Below are 26,782 nucleotides of genomic sequence, written 5' to 3' on the forward strand. Positions count from 1 at the left end.
GGTAATGGAACCAAAGTGACATACAACTAGATGCTTAAGGTTACCTTTGTGGACTAAAATATTACTATTGCTACTTATTGTCCAGACGCTGATTTCTTTCTACAATCATAGTGTATCCTAACTAGATGTCTCTTTGAAAGTTTACCTATTTTTCCTTACAGTTTTGAATTGTGCTCTTTTGTGAGGAAAACTTTCACCCCTATTTGCTCTGATGGCCATATGACTCCAGTGTCACACTAGTCTTTATTACCTCAGAGCAATGAAGAAAATGCAACCATGCCTGTACTGTTCAGGTTTAAATAAAAATATGCAAATGAGATAACATAGCTGGCAAATTCAATTATGCAGATTAATGGCAGATGCAGCACTGGTTTAAATTCGGAGGAAATTACTTCAAGCAGTTTTATATCTTGCTATCTTATTAACTGAAGCTTAAATGTAAGCAAATCGGAGCTTCGCTGGAGTGTTTCTCCAGACTTGTGTATTTGTCCTGTAATGGCAGTTGATATTATTTTCTCTCTCTAAAGAGTTTCATTCTTGATACACAATCTTAACTGCATTAGCTTGTCTGTCATTCACTCAGATGGTTTTCTGCAGCTAGGCAGTCCTCAGTCAGCTAAGTAGACAGATGGAGGTCAGTTCTTCATTCAGACCTGTCAATCAAGTTAAACCTACACTGGCTGAATCTATTGCATGGGAGGAAAAGGTCAGAGCTTTCTCATTAACTTCTTTGTTAAGTTTTCCAGGGTTTTTAATCAGCTTTCCATTCTGTTGACCCTATGACACATGCAACTTCTTTCTTCAAGCTTACTGATTAAATGACATGCAAGTACCCTTGTTCAGAATAAAACTAGAGCTATTGGTGTTGCAAATACTGTATACAAAACTGGGAGTCAATTGAGGATAGAATATGCCTCTTTTAAAACAAAAAAACTTGGTGTTAGCAATGATTTTTTGGGGGAAATTTTATTGCAGAGGCCATTAACAGAAAATATTAATTGCTTTTCACAGAGGAATACAGTATGGAAATAGTACCTTCAACCCATTGAGTCCATGCTGACCAGTAGACACCCACTGTACTAATTTTTCATTAATCCAATTTATTCCCTTTACATTTCCAGCAACTCCCTTAGATTCTACCACACATAAACACACTAGGAACAATTTATCATTGGTAATTAACTGTCATACCTGCACATCTTTGGGACGTGAGTGGAAACAGGACATTCAAGAATACCCAGTTGATCTTAGGAGTTAGTGTAAACATCACTCAAACATCATGCATTGCCCTTGCATTGAATATGGATCACTGGGACACAGAGGCAGCAGCCCACCAGCTGCACTGCTATGTTGTTAGGACATTGGCAATTCAGCGGCGTTACCATCCTTTGCTTTCACATCACTCACTCTGGAATTCCATCTTCAAAACATTTTGGACACTCCTTGTCACATTTCCGGTTTCATTGCCTTCAGTTAAACCAATCTGCAGATCAGAGGTTTGTCTATCTTAACATCACAGCTGTTAAGCGTTAGGTTACTGTTGTGGTATTTAATATTTCAGTAATAGCTGAGTAATATTGTAAATATATTGTTTGTCTGTATACCACAATGCAGGACACACACAAAGAGTATGTTGGGCAGACAGAAATAAATGGCCTGCACAGGGAAGAGAAAAAGATAAATAGTCAAGTTGCACTTACAAAATGAGCACTAATCTACATGCTGTTGATGAAATGTCTGATACTGATAAGAATAACACCAGGCTGTGTAGCCTTGAGATTTACAACATGAAAACTAACAAGAGCCAAGCAATATTGCGAACACCAGAACTGAACAGCAAATTAATTGGATACTGGCTCGGCTGTTTTAGTTATTCCACAAAATGAGGTTAAATGGCATTTCAAAGATACTGAATTGAAGCCTGCAGATCTCCATCTAAGAACTTCACATAAAGGACTTATGCTGAAGAAAATTGACCTGCTGTGGGAATGGCATTCATAACAGTGAGATACAATGAACAACAAGCCACATTAAGCTTGAATGTGTAAAAACAGATCAGGAAGAAGTTGCAATGGACAAAGCAGTGTGAGGTGGCTTTCCAAAAGGGAAAGGAAATGGTGACATCAGACACTGTAGTCACACATTATGATCCATATCATCAAGTGAAACTGTGATGCTTCACCTTATGGTATAGATACAGTCACGTTGTATATTATGAGTGGTGGAAGTGAATGCTGAATAGTCTTTGCATCACATCCCCTTAACGCTGCAGAGAAAAAGTATTCTCTGATTGACAGAGAGGCTTTGAATCTGGTTTGGGGTGTAAAATATTTCAACCAATACCTATATGGGACAGAGGTTACCCTCATTACTGATCATCAAACTCTAGTGTTCATTTTCAAACCACAGCAGGGTGCTCCACTAACAGAAGTAGCATAAATGCAGAGATGGGCTCTGTTTCGTGGAAAACACAATTACAAGATCAAATTCAAGAGGTCAGCTAATCATGGAATTGTCCCATTTACCCTTGGGAAAGGAAATACCTGAAAAATTGACAGAAGAAGGCATTCCCCTTGGCATATTCTTCCTAATGCAAATCAGATGTCTCCCTGTTATGGCAGAGATGATCCAAAGGGAAAACAAAAAAAGACCCCAGACTGTCTTATGGCAACCTAAAATGGCTGGGACGTGCAGCAAAAAATTCCACGTTCCTCCATTTTTTCGAGCCCTGGTAGGAAATTGCCCTTGTTGGAGGAGCTATATGTTGGTCATCTAAGTGTGGTCAAATGAAAGCGTTGGCTCAAAGGTTTGGTGGCCTGGGATAGATCAGCAGATTGAGCACCTTGCCATGTAGTAGTTAGAATGCTAACATGTCCAGAAGAAAGGTATTCAGAACCGACAGAATTTCCTTCAGTCCTATGACAACCCTTATAACCACCGTGGAAGAAGCCCCAGAACCTAAGATTGTTTCAAAGCCCCAACTCACACCTGCCAAGCAGAGTGATTACCAACCCCCACCACCCCAACCCCACCACTACTTGCCCAGAAAGACGTTATCCCACAAGAGTAAGAAATCCTCCACAGTGATTAAATCTTTAGGCCTGAAAGGAACAATTTAAAATTTATGATGCTGTTGTTGTCTATATAGTATTTTCATTATATCATATACTGTTGATATATATATATATATATATATATATGTATATAAAAGTTGAGCTGCATTCTATATTGAGCTGGTGTTTATAGCTAAACAGGGAGGAGTGTTATGTATTTAACATTTCAGTAATATTTGAGTACTATTGTAGGTGTATTGTTTGATTAAGTATCTTTTGTTTATTTAAGTAATTCATTATAAATTATATTTCAAAGTACTTGAATTGTATATGTCATTATGCTATCACTTCATTACATGAGCCTCACTAAACTAAAGAACGAACTATGCATATTTATCGATTAATTTTGGAGTTACAAAACATTACAGTTACAACTTCCTCAATCTCTTTTTCTACTTTAAAGACTCATTGATTTGCTCTGGTGTTTCTTGGAGGGCTTTCCAAAAGTGGGGTAAAATGTGGTGAGGGGTAATATTTGGAAAGGAGTGATTAATCAATCCACCCCATGCATATATTAATATCTGATGCAATTTTAAAATCATATTTCATCTTTACTTTTACTGCTGCATACTGCTTGTGTTATGTGAAGAAGGCAGACTGGAAACATTTACCAGGAAAAGTCTTAATATATCATCAAAACGTGTAACAAAAAATTCAGAAACTTTCATTGGTAGTTAATTCCGATGTATATTAATTTGCTGGAGAGCTGTCAAGCAGGAAGGAATTTGAACGTTGTAATAATCATGTATCCGGCATAGAAAGGCCTCTACGCACAATTAGGGATTTTGAAGATCTCTCACCACTGTTGCTGTCAGGTTAGAAGACTGCCTTGGAGAATTTTTCTGGCAAGAAGCCAGTCCTATGCAAATATATCTATCAGCTATTAATACACTTGCTGGTTGATTACAGACTGATAATAGTCCCAGTTCTACTCTTATCACTGACAGAGAACAGGAAAAATTAAGATCAGATATTTGTTTTTTATCATCATCCAATTTTTGACCTCGATGATGAGGAAAACCTGGGCAAACTAAAATCAGAAACTCTTATTGAATATATGCTACCACTAACTTAGGCTAAAATCCAGGCCCAAGGTCCTTATCAGAAGCTTTAGCAAATATGGCTGTAATGCTTCACTCCTAGACGAGTTCAACACATTTTATGAAGGCTTTGAAAAGGAGAATAAAACGACATCAATGTGAATCCCTGCAGCATCCAGTGATCCCGTGATATCTGCCTTGGAGGCCAACAGCAGAACATTTTTCAGGAGGCTGAGACCTCGTAAGGCATCAGGCCCTGATAGGGCTAGTACGGCTCTGAAAACCAATGTCAACCAACTGGTGGGAGTCTTCAAAAACATCTTCAATCTCTCACTGTTGCAGTCAGAGGTTCCTTCCTGCTTCAAAAGGGTGATAATCATATCAATGTCCAAGAAGAGTACGGTGAGCTGCCTCAATGACCATCACTCAGTGGTGTTTACATCTACTGTGATGAAGTGCTTTGAGAGGTTGGTCAAGGCTAGGATCGATGCCTGCAAGGACAAGGACCTGGACCTGCTGCTATTTGCCTTTCGCCACAATAGGTCTACAGTTGATGCAATCTCACGGGCTCTCCACTCATCCTTTCATCACCTGGACAATAGCAATACCTACGTCAGGCTACTGTTTATTGAATACAACTCAGCATTCAACACAATCATGCCCTCAGTTCTCATCAATAAGCTCCAGAACCTGGGCCTCTGTACCTCCCTCTGTCACTGGATACTTGACTTCCTTACTGCGAGACCACAGTCTGGTGCAGATTGGGAATAACATCTCCTTCTTGCACATCTTGCACAAGGATGTGTGCTTAGCCCACTGCTCTACTCTCTTTACATCCATGATTGTGTTGCTAGGCACAACTCAAACACCTTCAATAAATTTACTGACAACATAACAGTCGTTGGCAGAATTTCATATAGTAATGAAGTAAGGAGTGAGATAGATAAGCTGGTTGAGTGGTGTCAAAGCAGCAATCTTGTACTCAAAGTCATTGTTGATTGTGGCGTCCCATGAGACAGCACGGCACGGCAGCAGCGGCCTTTCAGACCTGGTGTTACTTTAATTTAATTTTCTAATTTAAGTTTGATATACAATTTTCAATTAGGGCACATGGATAACAGAACGACTATCTACCATTTGCCAGATACTACTACAATACAGAGATCGCCCAAAAACAAACCTTCACAAAGATCTGCTGGTTGAATTACGCGACCTCGGCTTGCTGAGGGAAACGGGCCTACATTCCTCGGACTCGCCTGATGCTGGTAGCCGGAGATGGAGTCGTTGCAAGCGATGTGCGATGAAGCGGAAGTGAGGCAAGCGGGCAGGGGTCCGTGCCAGGCAAAAAGCGAACCCGAACCGGCCGGCTCTCCCGTCTATTCTGCTCTCCAATGTCCACTCCCTGGACAATAAATTGGACTATATCCGACTCCAACGAAATACTTGGCGGGAGTACAGTGTTTGTTGTGCATACGTCTTTGCAGAGACATGGCTCACTGATGGAATTTCGGACGCTGCTATGCAGCTAGACGGGCTCGCCTTGTTTCAAGCAGACAGGGATGGAGCTCTCTCCGGTGGCTGTTAGATGCAGACCATTTTATTTGCCACGGGAATTCACCTCTGTTTATATATTCGGTGTCTACATTCCCCCCAGTGCTAATGCTAAGGAGGTGTGAACTGTACGGGGCTAGCGAAATGCAGAACGCACATCCTGATGGACTGTTTATTGTTGCCGGTGATTTTAACCACGCAAACTTTAAGTCAGTGCTCCCCAAATTCCATCAGTATGTGTACTTTACAACGAGGGGGGAGAATGTGTTGGATCTGGTTTACACAAACATCGCTGACGCATACTGGGCAGAGCCCTGCCCCCACCTCGGATACTCAGACCACATCTCTGTTATGCTAATCGCAGCATTCAGACCGCTTGTCAGACGCTCCAGACCAGTTCAGAAGCAGGTGAAAATCTGGCCAGCAGGAGCCATCTCTGCTCTTCAAGACTGCTTTGAGCACACTGACTGGCACATGTTCAGGGAGGCTGCAACCGATGGCGACTCTACCAACTTAGAGGAGTACACAGCATCAGTGACCAGCTACATCAGCAAATGCATTGATGATGTTACTCTGTCCAAGACCATCACTATACGTGCCAACCAGAAGCCATGGATGACCGCAGAGGTGCGTGCGTTGCTGAGGTCCCGCGACTCCGCCTTCAGAGCAGGCAAAAAGGCAGCTCTAACAACAGCAAGGGCCAAACTGTCCCGAGCCATCAGAGGGGCAAAGCGTGCACATACCCAGCAAATCCACAGCCACTTCCAGGACAGCGGCGACACGCGGCGCATGTGGAAGGGCATCCAGGACATCACCAATTACAGGACAACAACACCTGACTGTGCAGGTGATGCCTCCCTCCCAGATGCGCTGAATAACTTCTACACCCATTTTGAGGTGGAAAATGACGTGGCAGCGAGGAAGTCCACCCACACATCCTACAAATGACCAGGTGCTGTATCTCACCATGGCCGATGTGAGAAGAACCCTGTGCAGGGTCAACCCACGGAAGGCTGATTGACCAGACAATATTCCTGGCAGAGTGCTCAGAGGATGTGCTGACCAGCTGGCAGATGTTCTCACCGACATCTTCAACATCTCCCTGAGCAGCGCCACTGTTCCAACATGCTTCAAGGCCGCCACCATCATCCCCGTGCCGAAGAAGTCTTCAGTGTCCTGCCTAAATGACTACCGTCCGGTTGCACTCACATCCATCATCATGAAGTGTTTTGAGAGGCTCGTCATGAGGCATATCAAGACCCTGCTGCCCCCCTCACTGGACTCCCTACAGTTTGCATACTGTCCCAACCGCTCAACAGATGACGCCATTGCCATCACCCTTCACCTGGCCCAAACCCACCTGGACAAAAAAAGACACATATGTTCGGATGCTGTTAGTAGACTGCAGTTCAGCATTCAACACAATCATCCCTCAGAAACTGATTGGAAAACTGAGCCTACTGGGCCTGAACACCTCTCTCTGCAACTGGATCCTAGACTTCCTGACTGGGAGACCTCAGTCAGTCCGGATCAGGAACAGCATTTCCAACACCATCACACTGAGCACAGGGGCTCCCCAGGGTTGCGTGCTCAGTCCACTGCTGTTCACTCTGCTGACCCACGACTGTGCTGCAACACACAGCTCAAACCACATCATCAAGTTCGCTGATGACACGACCGTGGTGGGTCTCATCAGCAAGAACGATGAGTCAGCTTACAGAGAGGAGGTGCAGCGGCTAATGTACTGGTGCAGAGCCAACAACCTGTCTCTGAATGTGAACAAAAGAGATGGTTGTTGACTTCAGGAGGGCACAGAATGACCACTCCCTGCTGAACATCGACGGCTCCTCGGTAGAGATCGTTAAGAGCACCAAATTTCTTGGTGTTCACCTGGCGGAGAATCTCACCTGGTCCCTCAATGCTAGCTCCATAGCAAAGAAAACCCAGCAGCGTCTCTACTTTCTGCAAAGGCTGAGGAAAGTCCATCTCCCACCCCCCCATCCTCATCATATTTTATAGGGGTTATATTGAGAGTATTCTGAGCAGCTGCATCACTGCCTGTTTCGGAAATTGCACCATCTCAGATTGCAAGACCCTGCAGCGGGTAGTGAGGTCAGCTGAGAAGATCATCGAGGTCTCTCTTCCCACCATCACAGACATTTACACTATATGCTGCATCTACAAAGCAAACACCATTATGAAGGACCCCACACACGCCTCATAGAATCTCTTCTCCCTCCTGCCGTCTGAGAAAAGACACCGAAGCATTCAGGCTCTCACGACCAGACTATGTAACAGTTTCTTCCCCCAAGCTATCAGACTCCTCAATACCCAGTACTTGGCCTGACACCTTGCCCGTTTGTCCTGTTTATTATTTATTGTAAAGCCTGCACTGTTTTTGTGCACTTTATGCAGTCCAGGGTAGGTCTGTAGTCTAGGGTAGTTGTTGTGTGTTTTTTTTTCTCTGTGTTGTTTTTTTACGTAGTTCAGTCTAGTTTTTGTAATGTGTCATGTAACACCATGGTCCTGAAAAACGTTGTCTCATTTTTACTATATACTGTACCAGCAGTTATGGTTGAAGTGACAATAAAAGTGACTTGACTTGACTTGACTCCAGGAAGAGAAAGCCAAATGAACAAATAGCAGTCCTCATCAAGGGATCAGAAGGATGAAAAGTTTCAAGTTCCTGGTGTCAACACCTCTGAGGATTTATCCTGGGCCGAATGTATTGATGCAATAAAAAGGTGTGAGTGCAACTATGTTTGATAGGAAGATTGAGGAGAATTGCTATGTCACCAAAGACACTCTCAGCAGCAAGTTGTAAACTCAGTCAGCTCCATCATGGACACTAGCCTTCCTGGCATATAGGACACCTTCAAAAGCCGATACAGTACCTAAAAAAGTCAGCATACATCATCAAGGACTCCATCACCCAGGACATGCCCTCTTCCCATTGCTACCACAAAGAAGAGATACCAGAAGACACACTCTGAATGTTTCAGGAACAGCTGCTTCCCTTCTGCTATCAGATTCCTAAAGGGACAATGAACCCATGAACATTACCTAAGTATTTTTCCCTCTCTTCTTGCTCTGCTTATTTAAATTTTTTTATATATACTTACTGTAATTTATAGCTTTTACTATTAGATATTGCAATGTACTGCTCCTGCAAAACAACACATTTCACAACATGTGCCAGTGATACTACATTTTAAGAATCAGTGATCATGATTCTGATTGTAATGTTGTTTGAATGTTGATCTAGCAGACAGTCAACACTCCAATCCATTAGTATAGAAAATTGACTTTCTTAACAAATAGACTGCACTGATCAAATCTACATGACCTTATAGCCTTCAATAAGGTTCAGACCTTGAGCAAATACAGCCTCTTTGTCTTGCAGTTTTTCATCCATTTTCATTATGTATTTCAGCTTCAATTAGATGTGATTACTAAAATGGAGAAAAGTTATTTTTGCATTCTTTAGGAAAGTGGGTGGGAAATATTGCAGTCGTTTTGATAATTTTATAGACTGGGCCTTCTAAGTTCTAAGGATAATACAACATTTGTCCACCCACAACTCAGTCTTGTCCAAATCTCCTTCAGTAATTTGCTTGTTTGTTGTTTATCAGGAAGAAAAACATTTTGTTGGCATTGATATTCATAGATGGAAGTGATCATTCTCAGGAAGGGGTAAGTATTATTTACTTTTGGAGAAAACATTTTGCAGATTGAAATTACAAGAGGCTCTCTCCTGTTCTCTTTCTATTTCTTTGTTCATTGACAGTTCTTTCTATACCTTTCGGAAGCAGAAAGTAGAATCCTGTAGCTGTCTTGTGCTTTGACAGTTTAGGTCTATTGTGTACATTATAATGATAGTGTAAAAACAAGTCTCATGACGCAGAGTTGAACAAACACACTTTAACCGGGACAGACTCCTCACGTGTATTCATTCACACACATTGCCCTTCACCAGCACAGGCACATTGGCAAACACATTCAGATTGCATTCACACATAGCCCCAGGTATTATCGGCTCTGGTTTGCAATTACCAGAGCAATAAAGTGAATTAAAGAGAATGCCTTGCATTCTTTTCTGATATTAATTCATGTAGTTTTAGATTTGTTGTTCTGCTCACTTTCAGTCTCTGTTTCTACCTGCTATGTTATTTTAAAATGTATTTTTTTTCTGAATAATTACAATCCAAATTATCCAAAGGAATTGCTTGCTCAATTTAGATGGCCAGCTTTGAGACATTTGCTGATTAAATACTTTATTGATTTGGTGTTTAAGCATAAGCAGTTCCCCATAACCAACACAGACATTTAACTGGCTGAACTTGCCCTTGCATTGAACAACTTCTCCTTCAATTCCACTCACTTTCTCCAGATCAAAAATATAGATAATTAAATTTGTATGGGCCTGTGCTATGCCTGTCTTTTTGTCGGGTACATGGAACACGGTTTATGTCTTACCCAAGCCCACTTCCTCAATACTTCATCCAGTACAATAACTGAATCAATGCTGTTCCCTGAGTCACTTCACTAATTTTGCTGATCATTTCCTAAGGTTCATTTCTTTATTAACAAAGTACACAACTCTGAAATTCGTCTTCTCTGGGTAGCCATGAAACCAAACAACAAAAGTAAGAAAAGAAAGGTAGCGTGATTATCAACCCCCAAATCCCACCTCTCCGCACAAAAAAATAAAAAAAAACAGAACAAGCACGTCAGCCCCCCAATCCCTCCTCCCGCACAAAAATCCGAACAAAACAGAACAGGCACATTGACCCCCAAATCCCACTTCCGGCACAGGAACAGATGAGAAAGATTGGGCGTAAAACATAGAATAAAAAAAAAGATAAGACTGAAAAAAGTATAAAGTCCACGTCCGCTTCCAAAACGCAGCAAACCTGGGCACCACTCTCCGGGCTCAGAGGCAGGCACCCCCCTCTCCGGTAGCGGACCAATCAAAAGGAAAAGGCAGGCAGCTGGTACTCACCCTCAGTTCTTGCCTTGATGCTTCAATCTCCCTTGTGGCTTTAATCAGCACACAATGGAAGCTTTAATTGACAAAAAAGCAGTCAAAAAGCTTATGCCCTGTCCTGCAGCTCGCCCGCCACGAGGTTTACACATGCTACCTCTGCCTCCAGAAATCCTCTCGGAGACTGCAGAGCACTGAAGCACCCAAGTGATATCCAAACTTCTGCATTTGCCTCGATGTTACTGCTTCCCTCATTGCTTTAATTAGCAAACAATGGGAGCTTTAATCTGCAAAATGGAGTCACACATCTTGCCATACGAGTGCCATAATCTTGCCTCCACATGGTCAGTCTCTGATTCTTTCCTTATTTTTCTGGCATTCATGTCATCACATGATAGGTGAACTAGTATCATCTATTGCAAACCTACTGATTCCCAGAGCTATTTTGACCAACTCTTTGCCTGCCCTGCCTCCTGTGAAGACTTTATTCCATTCTTCTAGTCTTTGTCATTTTTGATCCAGTGGTGAGATCCTCTGCACGGATGCCTCTGAAATGTATTATTTTTTCATGAACCACAGCTCTCCTTCTTGGTAGTAAGGAAGGCAAATGCAAGATTAGCATTCATTTCAATATAAAAGCAAAAATGTAATGCCAAGGCTTTAAAAGGCATTGGTCAGACCACATTTAGAGTATCATGAGCTGTTTTGGGCCCCATATCTAAAAAGTGATGTGCTGGCTTTGGAGAGGGTCCAAGGGAGGTTAATGAGAGCGATCCTGGGAATGAGAAGCTTCAATTACAAGGAGTGTTTGATGGCTCTGGACCTGTATTTACTGGAGTTTAGAAGAAAGAAGCAGAATCTCATTGAAACCTAGCAAATATTGAAAGGACTAGATAGAGTTGATGTGGAGAGGATGTTTCCGTTACTAATTTAGCCTAGGATCAGAGGAGATAGCCACAGAATAAAAGAACGACCCTTTAGAACAGACATGAGGAAGCATTTCATCAGCTGGAGAGCAGTAAATCTGTGAAATTCATGCCACAGATGGCCGTGGGGGCCAAGTCATTGAGTATATTAAAAATGAAGGTTGAAAAGTTCTTGATTAATAAGGGTGACGAAGGTTATTGGGAGAAAGCAGGAGAATGGGATGGAGAGGAGCTGATTTGATCACTGAATGGCCCAATAGTGCTCCTATGTCTTATGGGCTTATGGTGTTTACCATTGTACTCAGAACCCTTAACAACATTTCATCCCTTCCCATACATTAGTTCTCCCCCCATCTTCTTTGGCTGCTTCTAACCTAGTGTACTGCATTTTGTGTTCCCCATGTGGTTCCTCTACATTAGGGAAACCAAACATATTCTGGGTCACAGCTTCACATCAAGTCTGCAGGCGTGGCCCTGAATGCATCAGTATTTTAATTCTTCATCCCACTTCCAATCTGACTGATTTATCAATGGCCTTCGGTGTTGTCACTATGAGGCACAAGGCAAACCTAAGGAAGAGCACCTCATCATCCATTTGGGCATGTTACAGCTTCCTGGATCCATTATTGAATTCTACAACTTTAAACAACTTGACTTCTATCTGTATCTGTAATTTGTCAGTGATACTGGCTCAGTTTTTTTTTTGCTCCTTTTATTTCTTTATTTTCTATCCGCAAATGGAGAGCATTACTATCAGGCGTGCTGAGTGTGGGTTAACTGGCAATAACCCCTGGTTTGGAACTGGGAACATTTGAGCTTGAGCCAGAACCTAGAATCCAGGAACTAACAGGATGACAGAGGAGAGTTTTGTAACTGGACACAATAGTGTGCAATAACAAAATGGGAAATTGGATGGTGTATGAGACTTATCCTGCAATTAGTGGGTTGAGGATGTGGAAGTTGTTAGTGCTACATTTGGTAATTAGTCAACTAGTCAATACATGTATAGAAGTTTGTCAAAGTTCTAGATGGCATGCTGAATGTTTGCTAACATCTATGAAAATAGAGGCACATCCATGCATTCTTAGTAATGGTCCTTAAGTGCTGGGCCCAGCCAGGCCCAATCCTCTGAAACGATAACACCAAGGAATTTAAGGTTGCTGACTCTCTCCACCTCTGCCCTTTCGGTTAGGACTGTCTCATGCACCTCTGGTTTCCTCCCCTGAAGTCAATAATTATCTCTGGTCTTGCTGACACTAAGTCAGAGGTTGATGCTGTGGCACCACTCAGCTAGATTTTCAGTCTCCCTCCTATATGCTGATTCACCACTATCTTTGATTTGGCCAACAGCAGTGGCATCATCGTTGACATCACCGTCAATGTCAAAGACAAAATGGAGCTGGAGTGATAAGTTGCCACTGGTGAACCACTGCCACACATTATGGGCCGCTTGCAAAGCCTCTTTCTTTCTTATTGCACAGTTTGAGCAACAGGGATAGTTGCCAAACAGGACAGTTGAACGCTCTTCTTATAGTATGTGGGAAGGCAGAGAGACCTCAAGTATTCCTGATGACTACACTTGCAAGAAATGCATTCAAGCTCGTGGATGAACTCTGGATCATTCAGATGGTGAAGGGGTTGACTGACATGCATTACAGGCAGGTAGTTACACCCAAGGTGAAGGACACAGCTAACTATGTGATCAACTGTTAGGGGTAAGGGGATAGGTAGCTAGTGGAGAGTACCCCTGGCCCTGTTACCCTCAATAATAGGTATACTGCTTTGTATACATTTGGGAGGGGGAATAACCTAGCAGAGGGAAGACAGAATGGTCATATCTCTGGTACTGAGTCTGGCTCTGTTGGCCATAGAAGGGAAGAGGGGAGCAGAAGCGAGCTGAGAAGATAAGGGATTCATTGGTTAGGGGAACAGACAGGTACTTCTGAGACAAGAACGAGATTTCCCAATGGTATATTGCCTCCCAGCTGCCAGGGTCAGGGATATCTCGGATCAAGTTCACAGCATTCTTAAGTGAGAGGGTGAGCAGCCAGAGGTTGTGATCCACCTCAGTACCAATGTCAAGAGTGGTGATGAGGTCCTACAAAGTGAGTTCAAGTGCTAAGTTAAAGGACAGGATCTCCAGGGTTGTGATTTCAGGCTTGCTACCCGTGCCACATGTTAGTGAGACCAGAATTAGGAGGATCATTCAGTTTAACAAACGGCGAAGGAGATGGTGCAGGAAGGAGGGCTTCAGATTTTTCAGGGAAGGTAGGATCAGTACAGATGGGCCTGTTTGTACTGGAACTGGTGGGCGACAAATATCCTTGTGGGAAGATTTACAGGGTCAGTGGGGTGGGGGAATGGTGTTTAAACTAGAGAGTTCCAGAGCACTTGGTGGAGTGGTTGGGGAGAAAGGTTTTGTTAAGCCTATGCACAAAGTCAGGAATCAGTTATGTTGAAGTTACACAAGTTGGGGGGCCTAATTTGGAGTATTGTGTACAGTTCTAGTTACTTACCTACAGGAAAGATTGAAAGAGTGCAGAGACATTTACAAGGATGTTGCCAGAACTTGAGGACCTGAGTTATAGGCAAAGGAGAATGAAGGGAGATTTGATATTTATACAAAATTATGAGAGGTAAAGGCAAGGTAAATGCAAGTGGGCTTTTTTCCATTGAGGTTGGATGAGGCTGGAACTAGAGGTCATGGGTTAAGATTGCAAGGTGAAATATTTAAGGGAAAAATGAGGGGAAAGGTTTCACTCAGAGGGCAGAGATGGTGTGGAATGAGCTGCCAGTAGAAGTGGTGGATGCAGGTTTGATTTCCACATTTAGGAGAAATTTGGGTAGGTACGTAGATAGGAGGAGTATGGAAGGCTATGGTCCAGATGCAGGTTGATGGGGCTAGGCAGATTAATAGTTAGTATGGATTAGATGTGCTGAAGGGCCTGTATCTGTGCTGTCTGTTCTATGACTCTATGAGTCTAAGAGCACTTGATGGATCTTAGCCTGTACTCACTGGAGTTTAGTACAACTCATTGAAATCTGTCAAATATTAAAAGGCCTCACTTGAGTGGACATGGAGAGGATGTTTCCTATGGTGGTGAAGTCCGTGAGCAGAAGGCGCAGATTCAGAATAGAAGTATGTCCATTTAGAACATAGAGAATTTTTTTCAGCCAGAGTGTGGTGAATCTGTGAAAGTCATTGCCACAGATAGCTGTGGAAGCCAAGCCATTGGGTATACTTGAAGTGGAGGTTGACAGGTTCTTGATTAGGAAAGGTGTCAAGGATTATGGAGATAAGGCAGGAGAATGGTGTTAAGAGGGATAGTAAATCTACCATGATAGAAAGGCAGAGCAGACTCGATGGGCAGAATTGCCTAATACTGTTCTGGTTTTTATGGAGATTCTAACCAGTGCTGAGCTGGGATTGCTTCAGATTATTTGAATTGAGTCTGGCCCATCAGCCAAATACAAATCTCCCACTTAATAATCTCTTTCCTGAACTGTTGCATTGGGCACAATATGTGAAAGCAGAAGATATGTCACATGGCATTGACCATACACCAAAGACTATTTTTATGCTGTAGCAGAACAACACAAACTCTATCCAGAGCAATGCCAAAGTATTGTGAAAGCAATCTGTTGCATGCACACCCAACAGAAAACGTTTCCATCTACATATGTGAAATTCACAATCAGAAGCTCCTGCAACATTTCCAGAGGGAAATGATTCACCAAAGAAGCCAGTACAGACATATTCCACTAGAAGAAAAATTAATACTCATTATGTATCAATGAATAAGGTAGTTCTTGTTGATTAAATTCCTAGATCACCATTTTCAGGATATTTTACAGAATAGCTGGTAACTTACTGAAATTTTTATCATTTCGTTAATATACTTTGATAATCTTGAAAGTGATGGCAAAACAGCACAGCCCTTGGAAAAGAGCTGCATGCTGCATCTCTGACAATGGTATTAATTTTAAGCATAAAACTAAAAATGTAAAGCAATTCCAAAGTTCCTGGCAGGATTTGCTATGACGACTTCTGGAAAACCCTGGCTATTACGTCAGAGTCAGCAGAATTCCATGCATTATATCTTCACATTTTTTAAGCCATCGATGTCCTTCAATTGCCTTGTCTTTAAGTATGAGACTTAGCTTTGATGATTCAGATCAGAACCTTGCCTATTATTATAATGGCTTTATTATAATGAGTAGCGAGAGAGAGAGAACCAAGATATCATCCAATTTCCCCTTGAATGATGACCTATTTAATACAAACACTTTCAAGGGTAAAATAATCATGGAAGTTCCCAGGATAATTTCCCACACATCTGTCAGGATATTACTAGTAGTACATTACCACCTGCTCATTAATAGGTGAAAGCTTTTTCCTATTACTCTGGGTAATTGGATTCCCACATAACTACAATTGATAGATTATAAAAATATTGTAAAGAACTTGTTCGTTTCCTTTGCTATTTCACAATCATTAGGAATCTGACAGAGTGTGGTGTCCTCTAGAATAAAAAGATATTGAAGTTCTCAAAGTGATTTTGGGCCTTGGCAATATTTTGGCATTGCTCTGGATAGAGTTTGTGTTGTTCTGCTACAGCATAAAAATAGTCTTTGGTGTGCGGTCAATGCCATGCGACATATCTTCTGCTTTCACATAGGCTCTCCCATGTTCACATGTAAACCTTTGCTTAACCAAACCAATCATCAAATTACCAAGCTCTGTGAGGCAAATACTGTATACCTTTATCATTTGTAAATATTTGCCAATTTACAATCAACGAAGTAGCAGGGCAGAAACCATTTTGTAGTGCTTAGTGTATTAAATCTCTCTACTAACTTGTTTGAACTGGATGATGTATGTAGATGGATTCATTCTAGGGAAAGAATTACATTTTGCATGGATACAAAAAAAGCTACTTATCACATTAAACAGTGATTCAAATGTGAAATGTACTGAAGCACATGAAAATGTGGATGCTGTGGATCAAATTTTGTTCTAAATAGGTATTGACTCCAGTGCATGAGCAGGAATGAGAACAATGAACCTTTTAGAAATAATTGGCAATCATAGCAGACAATGATTTTAGAAAGATGAATAGCTAAATACGAACATTTGAAAACAATTTGTATATGAAGCAGGTGTATAACATAATCTTGCTTTCAAATTTTTCTTTATTTGTGGCATACTAGTAAAGAATAAATTCAGTAAATCAGAAGTCCTGATGCAGGAGCTTAACCCAAAATGTTGGCAATTCCTTTCCTTCCACAGATGCTGCCAGACTGTTTGTTGCTCCAAATTCCAGCATCTGCTGTACCTTAATTTTCCATCAGTGATCTATTGTCAGGGCTAGAACATTTTAAGTATTTATTTATTCATTTAACTATAAAAAAATTAATTTCTATTGTATATCTTATTCAGCTACAGAGAAGATATTTCATTTCCTTTAGGATAAGCAAATCCAGAAGTTATAACAACTCTTTTTATTTACTTCAACATAAGTTAAAAAGCCAGGAGAAAGCTGAGGTGCAAAAGCAGACAGAAGTCTTACCCTGTCAGTCCACTTGATAAGATATTCCCGGAGAAGCATCGGGGGAACCATGCTGAAATGGGCATTCTTTTTCCTGGGCCCTACCCATATCCTACACTTAACATTTAAGAATAAGAATCTGAGAAACAACAGAATGCTTGTGTTTTATGAATTTAGTGAAGGACACACTTGCCATTCCATTGTGAAAACAACAGAGCAAGAAGTTGGCACTGAGTTAAAATACAATAGTTTCATAGAATAACTGGATAGCACACACAAGATGCTGGAGGAACTCAACAGGCCAAGCAGCATTTATGGAAAACAGTCCAGTCGACGTTTTGGGCCGAAACCCTTCAGCTGGAGTCCCTCCAGCATCTTGCGTGTGTTACTTGGATTTCCAGCATCTGCACATTTTCTTTAGTTTTTGATACAACAACTGGAATTAGTTTAGTGGTTGAAGTTGGAAGAAGTTGAAGGTTATCCAATTCTGGTTAGTGGAAGCAAGTTGTGAATAGTTTATGTTGGCAATAAACAATAGGAAACCTCAGATAAGCCAAATTGCTTATAACTGACCTGCAAACTCCAGAAAATTAAATTGGGATTATATTAGAGCAATAGGTATCTTTAATAATTTATCATAAATGAAATTGGCTTCTTTAATCATGTTTGAGAAAAAAAAGTACAGGTAGTTTATTGATATTTATTTCAAGAACCACCTATTCGAGTTCCAGCAGGAGTCAACCAATCAGTAATATTTATATAATTTAGATCAATTGTGACTGTTTAAAAACAGGTATGAGTGTTTGCAGTTCTACTTTGTTCAACAAAATTCACAATTCTTTGTTTGCAGCTAGGAAAACAGTATTATTACAGATCTATTCTGAAACCCACTTCAAGGATGGAAAGAACTTACATTGGCCAGCATGGCCCTTCTGAAGATGCCACATCCCCAGTTTAGTGCTCAGTCCAATAGTCAAAACTTTCAGCTGGAGTATCTTCAAGAATTAGTGCCTATTAAATCTGACCTGTTCCCTATTAAAACTAAAAGATAACAATAGTAAATCTTGGTCTACAGGGCTCGAAACTACCCAAAAGCATCACTGGTTTGCAATGCGGAAACTTAATATATGTGATATAACAGCCTCAACACTTTGATTCACCATTGAACTAAAGTGAGGCTAAACAAAATAAAATACTGTAGTGCACATGCAAATCAAGCAAGGAGTCCAGTCATCTACTACCAGCCTCTTGTACACGCAGTAGACTGAAGAGAAGATTATACTGATTAATCCTGACATGCTCGATGTCCATGGAGTGCTGACAGATCATGATGCTGATATGATCATGGATAAGTGGGGAGAATGTTTAAATTCTAAGTGACTTTTTTTTCAGATTAATAGTGCATTCATTTTCAAAGACCAAGTTCAAAATAAATTTATTGTTAAAGAATGTATATGTCACCATATAGTACCCTGAGATTCACTTTCACAGTAGATACAAAGAAACATGATAGAATCAATGAAAAAGCAACACACAAACAAAAGTGGACAAAACTTTTGTAAGTGATGAGAGATTGTGCAAATACAAAAAGAAAAAAACAAATAATAATAAGTAATAATATCTGGAACATTTATTCGCTCTGCAAATGAATAAAGCTAAAAGCATATATGCCATTTTCTGAACCAAGTGGAGTGAGAAGATATAGCCAACAAGAATGTGGGGTTATGGCCTAAATGTAGAGGGAGAGACACTGAAGTGGATGAATAGGTCACTGACTTTTAACAAGAACTGTGCAGAATTAAAGAAAATACAATAAACATTATGCCAACAGGGTGGTTAACTAAAATTGTCAAACTGAAATCAGTCTTCACTGTGGAAGCCACTAGCAGTGTGCCAGGTGTTGAAGGGTGTGGGGGAAGAGAATGAGTGCAATTATTATTACAAGGAGAAGATAATAAAAAAGCTGAAAGACCTAAAGGTGCATGTCACCCGGACCAGATGAACTGCACCCTAGGGTTCTGAAAGAGGTTGTGGTAGAGATGGTGGAGACATTAGTAATGATCTTTCAAGAATCATCGGACTCTAGGATGGTTCCGGAGGACTGGAAAATTGCAGAAGTCACTCCACTCTTTAAGAAGAGAGGAAGGCAACAGAAAGGGAATTATAGACCAGTTAGCCTGACCTCAGTGGTTGGGAAGATGTTGGAGTCAATTGTTAAGGATGAGAGTACTTGGTTACACAGGACAAGATAGAACAAAGTCAGCATGGTTTCCTTCAGGGAAAGTCTTGTCTGACGAATCTGTTGGAATTTTTGAAGCGATTACAAGTAGGATAGATTAAAGGGATGCAGTCAATGTTGTATATTTGGACTTTCAGAAGTCCTTTAACAAGGTACCACGGATAAGCCTACTTACCAAGTAAAGAGCGCATGGTATTACAGGAAAGTTACCAACATGGTTAGAGCATTGGCTGATTGGTAGGAGGTGGTGAGTGAGAATAAAAGAAATCATTTCTGGTTAGCTGCCAGTGACAGGTGGTGTTCCACAGAGGTTGGAGTTGGGACCACTTCTTTTTATGCCGTATATTAATGATTTAGATGATGGAATAGATGGTTTTATTGCCAAGTTTGTAGATGATATGAAGACAGGTGGAGTGGCAGGCAGTTTTGATGAAACAGGAAGGCTGTAGAAGGACGTAGACAGATTAGGAGAATGGAAAAGAAAGTGGCAAATGAAATACAATGTTGGAAAATGCAAGGACATACACTATGGTAGAAGAAATAAATGTGCAGACTATTTTCTAAATAGGGAGAAAATCCAAAAAATCTGAGATGTAAGGGGACTTGGGAGACCTTGTGCAGAATACCCTAAAGGTTAACTTGCAGGTTGAGTTGTTGGTGAGGAAGGGAAATGCAATGTTAGCATTTATTTCAAGAGATCCAGAATACAAGAGCAGGGATGTGCTGCTGAGGCTTTATAAGGCACTGGTGAGGCATTGCCTTGAGTATTATGAACACTTTTGGGCTCCTCATCTAAGAAAAGATATGCTGGTATTGGAGAGAGTTCAGAAGAGGTTCCAGTAATGAAAGGGTTATCTTACAGGGAAAGTTTGATAGCTCTTGGTCTGTACTCTCTGGAATTTAGAAGGATGAAGAGGGGATCTCATTGAAACCTTTCAAATGTTGTAAGACCTAGAGAGAGTAGATGTGGAAAGGAAGTTTCCCATGGTGAGGGAGTCTAGGACAAGAGGGCACAGCTTCAGGATAGAGAGATGTCTATTTAATACAGAGATGTGGAGAAATTTCTTTAGCTAGACATGGTGAATTTGTGGAATTTGTTACCACAGGCAGCTGTGGAGGCCAGGTCGTTGGATATATTTAAGGCAGAGATTGATAGGTTATTGATTGGTCATGGCATGAAAGGTTACAGGGAGAAGGCCGGGGTCTGAGGAGGGGATAAAAGGACCAGCCATAATTGAATGGTAGATCAGACTAGATGGACCAAAGGGCCTAATTCTGCTCCTATGTCTTATTGTCTTATAAAAGCTAATGCTGACACTGTGGCTGAGAACTTAACACTAACTATACACTGTTCCTTTCCAGCGTCAATCTAAATGGTTGTTTTCTTTCTCAGAACAAAGAAAAAGGGTAAGTAGGGAGTGTTGACTTTGCTGTGCTTTTGGTCAATGTTCAACAAGACTGAAACGAGAGGAAGGGAGTTAAAAACAATCGCAATGAAATACTAATTGGCGTATCCCACAGGCGGTAGGCTGAGCTGAAGCTTATACCGTTGAATGCTGTCTTGCTCAGTGTCTATGGAATGTTGACTGTCATGCATACTCATTAGCATGATTGCCAACCTTATTCTGCAGCTTGCCTGTGAGGGCACCCAGACTCCGCGACAGCATCCGTGGTTGTGAAGGGCCTCCCCTATCGCCCTCCCCCGGCGCAGCTCCCAATGTGCCAGAGACCTGTGTCAGCTGGAAGCCTTGGATGAGAGACCTGACCAGGATGCAATGGGCCAGACACAGGCATGTTACTCAGTGCCATATTCCTCCTACACCCTGAGATTCTGGACCCTGCCCTGCACTCAGCAAGACGCCAGAAGACACCACACAGAATAGAGCAGAGACCGTCCACTGAGCAAGGGGGGGGGGGGGGGTGTGACAGGAGCAAGGGGGGAGGAGGTCATAACCTTGAGTAATCAAATATGGGTGAATCTTTATCAAAATTGTTAGGTGCAGTCTGTATGAGACTCTGTTGATAGTTTTCTCCATTATGAATTGTCCCACGTAGCGTGCGACCAACTTGCAGCTCTCAACTTTTGAAAACACCAGCCAGACTTTCTCCCCTGGCTTGAGACACCTCATCTGCCAGACATCGTTTCCGAGTGTGTAGCAGAGAAGCCTTAGCCCATCTCCACGTGCACTTGTAGCATTAAACCAACTGTTCAGGAGCTGGAACTCTCATGGTCAGGAAAGAGTAATGGTTGGAATCTCTTCTGGTGTTCAAAGGGATGCCTGTGGAGGATGACTGGGTTATTGTGATCAATTTCTGTCCAAACCAGTTGGGAACTCCAGGTCATGGGGTTAGAAGAGACAAGGCAGTGCAGGGTTGTCTGCACTCTCTCAGACTGCCTGTTAGATTAGGTTTGGAAACCTGATGATGCGATGGCTGTGGCACCCAAAAGAGAACAGAAGCCTTTCTAAAAATGTGGCCTTTGATCAGACATTTGTCCTGAGGGAAGCCATGCAGCCTGAAATTCTGCTGAACCATGAAGGTAGCAGTCTCACAAGCTGATAGAAGCTTGAGCCCAATGAAGTGGGCAGTCTTGGAGAGCAGGTCCACAACCACCATTATGGTAGTGTTTCCGACTGTCAAGGTCAGAGCAGTGATGAAATGTACTGTGAGGTGAGACCAGGAGCTGTGAGGCATAGGCAGTGGGCAAAGATGACATCTTGTTATGAGCCTAAGTGGGATAAGCAGCAACAAAGTCATGAATATCTTAAGATATAGACGGCCACTATGATTGTCTCTTTATAAATTTCAGAGTCTGTTGAATTCCCAGAAGGCCAGACAGATTAGAAGAGTGAACCCAGTCTAACACTTGGAGGAACACAGTGGCTGGAACAAATCCTGCTGGGAAGACAACCGCACCCCCCCCCCCCCCCCCAATCTGGATCTGCATCTGATCATTGTGAAACCCTCACCTCTGCCTTTATTCTCCAAATCACTGGGACATCAATAGACAAGTGGAAAGGATAGGCTCTGAATTGGTGTTGTCCTCAGTGATGTCAAACAGGTGGGAAAGAGCATCAACCTTGGTAATTTGCTGCCAGGTCAGTAGGTGAGGGTGAAATTGAATTGGGTGAAGAGAAGAGAAGAGAAGAGAAGAGAAGAGAAGAGAAGAGAAGAGAGCCCAACGGGCTTGACAGGAGTTGAGTCTCTTGGTGTCCCGAAGGTAGGAAGGGTTCTTGTGTCTGTCCATAACAGAAAGGGGTACTCTGCCACCTCCAACCAGTGTCACCATGTTTTCAGGGTCTCCTTAACAGTCAGAAGTTCTCAATTCCCGACATCGTAATTACACTCGGCAGGAGTCAAGTGACTGGAAAGAAATGCAGAGCGGGGCCACAGATTATCCATGGAAGAGTTCTGGGAGAGTAAAGCTCCATTCCAGCACTTGATGTATCAACCCTGTTGATGAATGGGAGTCAGGGCGTCAGTGGCCAAGGTTGATGTATCTATTGAAGAGGAAAATATGGGAGATACTGGGAGCGGGATGGGCCTGGCTGAAGGCTACGGAATTGTAGCAGTGAGAGTGGAAATGACTGCCGTCTGATTTTGGCTGTTGATGGTACAAAGCTGAACCGTGGCTTTGAAAGCAGTAATTTCTGCCATCTGGTTGTCTATGATGAGTTGCTGAACTGTTGCTGTGAGAGCTGAAACCTATTCTTCTTGCTTGGACTGGGCTTGCTGATCTGAAAGTAGCTAACACACTATGCAAAACTTGGTTTCTGCTGATTTTAGCTTCTCCACTATGAACTTCAGTTTGGGCTATGCTTGCCGTTTGGCAAGTAGCTGTTGCACTGCCAATGCAGCCTCCACTGACTGTAATTTCTTTCCTGTCTGACTAATGAATGTGAAGGGCAGGGTCAGCTGTTCTCACTCCGCTGAGTCCATTTCTTACGTGGAAAAATCTTGCTGGCAACGATCTGCGGATATGGCCCAAGTGCAGAGGGGGAAACACTGAAGTGAATTAACAGTTCACTGACTTTTAATAAGAACTGTGCCGAATTAAAGGAAAAACAATAAACCCTAGGCCAACAGGGCCGTTAACTAAAACTGAATTCTAATGCTGACACTGCAACTCGGAAGCAGTAACACTAAATATCACTGTACAACAAAGATTTTGCTCCCTGAATACTTTTAGGTGTATCTTATGAATTTTGGGCTACTGATCATGAAAATCACCATGAAATTTCCCTATCATACACCATGTTTTTAATAAACATGTTTATTATTTCAATTCTTAATTCAAGTCAATTAAAATGTTGCCTACAATGTAAGCTGGAGAATTTCCTATCTTGTCCAGGCATGCTTGAGCATGCTTAGGTGGCGTGGCTGCTGCATGGCAGGACAGGTTTTAGTAATAATTATTGGGTTCAGGACTGTAAGGATGGAATTTGCTACCACCAGGCACAAAAATTTCTATGAAGGATTTTGATATTTGAGACAGATGCTTCCCAGAATAACAGATGCCAAGATTAAGGAAAGCATTTTTGTTGGTCCACAAATCAAACAGGTCATCAATGACAGGCAATTTGAAGGATTTCTAGTGGGACCGGAGAAAATCACATGGAAAGTATTCAAGGAAGTTGTTGAAATTTTTCTCGGCATCTGCAGAGCAATAAACTACATGCAGATGGTTGAAAGCATGCTTCAAGCATATATAACCATGAAATGCAACATGTCACTAAAGATTTATTTTCTGCATTCCCATTTAGATTTCTTCCCTGCAAATCTTGGTGCTGTTAGTGGTGAGCATAGTGAAAGGTTTCACCAGGATGTTGCAGTCATGGAAAAAAGATACCAGGGCAAATGGAATCTATCCGTGCTGGCGAATTATTGTTGGACACTTAAGCGAGAAGCCTTAGGCACTGAGTACAAATGAAAATCATTAACAAAATATTTTTAACTTAGTTGAACTATTGCAAAGCATCAGCACCATTATGCAATTAAACACATTATATTCAATACAAGTTAATTTGTTGTTTCTCCATATTCCTACGTGATGCAAGTATTCTGAAATTATGTTTGTGTTCATCTTCAAGCCGTCCATCATAAACAAAAAAAATTCTGAAGAAGCAACACTTTTGAAAAAATCCGTTGTCCAGTTTAATTAGTGTAAGGTAAACTAGACTTCATAGCAGATTCCGTGGTTCTGACAGCAGCATTACCCTCCTCTTTATCCTTAGGAAGCACAAATGAAGTCTGTCTTCAATATGTGAATCAATGGGTAGCTGAGACAAAGAAAAGCAGATGTCCTTACCTGCTATATGTTAAATGCTGTTTGACCAAAGATTAAAGGGTGTCACAAAACTCCATCAATCCAGCAGATTTAGGACTCAGGATTATTGGATGAGCATATTTTTCAGAATATTGGACGTTTGGATGTTATTCCCACTAATGTCCAAAAACATTTTAACTCATTTTTTAAAGATGTTATACATATTATAATGAACTTCTCTGTGAATCAGGCAGATTTAAAGGAAACATAGGAACTGGGGCTCTATTGAGTAGAAAGGAACATGAACACTATTACCCCGAAGGGATGTGGGAAATGGTGCCTTGTGAGCACAATGAATGGTGCCTGGTGAACCAAATGCTGAGACTTCAGGATTTCCAGATACTTGAAGTGCAGATTATTGTAGCTTTTAAGTAAACAGACAGAATTTACCTCCTATTTTTCATCTTAGTTCCTGTTGAGGTAAGTTTTCCCCTCCCATTTTTGAACCCAGTAATGAGCCCTTAACAGACAATATTTCAAATAGTCCTCTTGTTCTTTCACCACAGTGCAATAGTACAGAGAAAAACTGTAAGTCTATATACTCTCTGCCAACCCAATAATTTTCACATTATTCTCCCTACTTTCTCATCATTTTCTTCCTCCTAAGATCATATCCACGATGTTATATATTCATCTAAGGGATGGGGGCTTTATTTGCATTTAATTGCCCACACATGGTTGACCTAGAGAATGATAATGATCTGCTTTCTTGAGCCATTGCAGTTCTTGAAGGCTGTATGCCCAAAATTCTATTGGGAAGAGAGTTCCAGAATTCTAACCCAATGACAGTAATTGAACAACAATATTTTTTCAACTTTTGACAGGCTGTGTCTTGGAGTGTGTGCTTTTGTCTTCCTATGCATTTGCTGCCTTTGTGCTAAGCTGATGGAGGTCGCTGGAAGTTGCTGTCATGGTGAATTGCTGCGGTGACTCATCTGCATTTGTAAATGGTACAGATTGTTGCTACTGAGTGTCTATGGTGGGTCAATGATTGTTGATGGGTGCCAATGAAGTGAGCCGCCTTGGCTGGTATGACGTTAAGCTTCTTGAGTGTTGTTGAAGCTGCGCTCACTCAGGCAAGTGGAGAGAATTCCACCACCTCCTGTCTTAAAACCTGTAGATGGTGGACAGGCTTGGACAGTTAGTTATTCACTTCCAGATTCCTAACCTCTGACCTGTTCAGTTTCTACATCCTCCGGGGAATTCTCTGCTGCCCTCCTTAGGATGTGGGAGGAAACAGATCACTTAGGCTAGATACCTGTAATCAAAGGGAGAACATGCGATTTCCCATTGAAGGTCAGGATTAAACCCAGGTCATTGTAACTGTGAGGAAGTAACCCTACCAACTGCACTATGGAGCCACAATTGGTAGAGTATTAAAAGGAGAGGAAATTCTCTTAAATATAAATGAAAGCATTTTCTGAGAATTAAGGCTTAGCCAAAATGATTATATTTGACTTCATTGTTCTGATGTTGTATTTACAAAGGTGTAGTGTTTATTCCAAAACAGATTGCTGTTTGTCCTTATATACTGTATGTCTGTATGTAACAGACATGCTATGAATGTCAGTATGTCTGCTCCTTTTAACTAGAATGCAACATGTCAGGATTACAAGGTTTCACTTTATTAGGTTGTATCAACAGTTTGTTTATCTCAAATTATGTAGCTTTGTGCTGAGAAGCCTCATACATCACCTTCATTTGCTGTTAAAAGTCACTTTCTTCAAGTTAAGTATTAAAAGAACCTGGAGTGCTGCCATATCATCAATACTTTGAAATTCTATTTAATTTCTCTGTATTGATTATTTCTCACTGCTGCCACACGCTCGATTTACTCGGTCATTTCTATTGCTTTCACATCTGTCATTTTGAAGACCCAACACGTTAATTGTATTCTGTGGCACAGAAGTGTTACAAATTAATATTGAGGAGGAGCACAGCAAAGTCTCTGGAGTGCATCAGGTTTAGTGAATGAAGTAATCCGTTATACTCCATTTGACACATCTTCCCTGTAGTTTATTTTTTCAAAATTCTTTTTGATCTTCTGGTATTTC

The 26,782-nt window shown here is 41.5% G+C and overlaps 1 long non-coding RNA gene across 1 annotated transcript in view; it reads left to right on the forward strand.

Annotated features, from left to right (window-relative positions):
- LOC140713969 (uncharacterized) overlaps window positions 1-26,782 on the forward strand; it is a 126,931-nt gene that overhangs the window by 97,841 nt on the left and 2,308 nt on the right. Inside the window, exon 2 of the long non-coding RNA XR_012095789.1 lies at window positions 9,337-9,397. This is a non-coding gene — a long non-coding RNA (uncharacterized lncRNA). The remainder of the gene's footprint in view (window positions 1-9,336; window positions 9,398-26,782) is intronic.

Source organism: Hemitrygon akajei, chromosome 20, assembly GCF_048418815.1.
Source record: "Hemitrygon akajei chromosome 20, sHemAka1.3, whole genome shotgun sequence".
NCBI lineage: Eukaryota > Metazoa > Chordata > Chondrichthyes > Myliobatiformes > Dasyatidae > Hemitrygon > Hemitrygon akajei.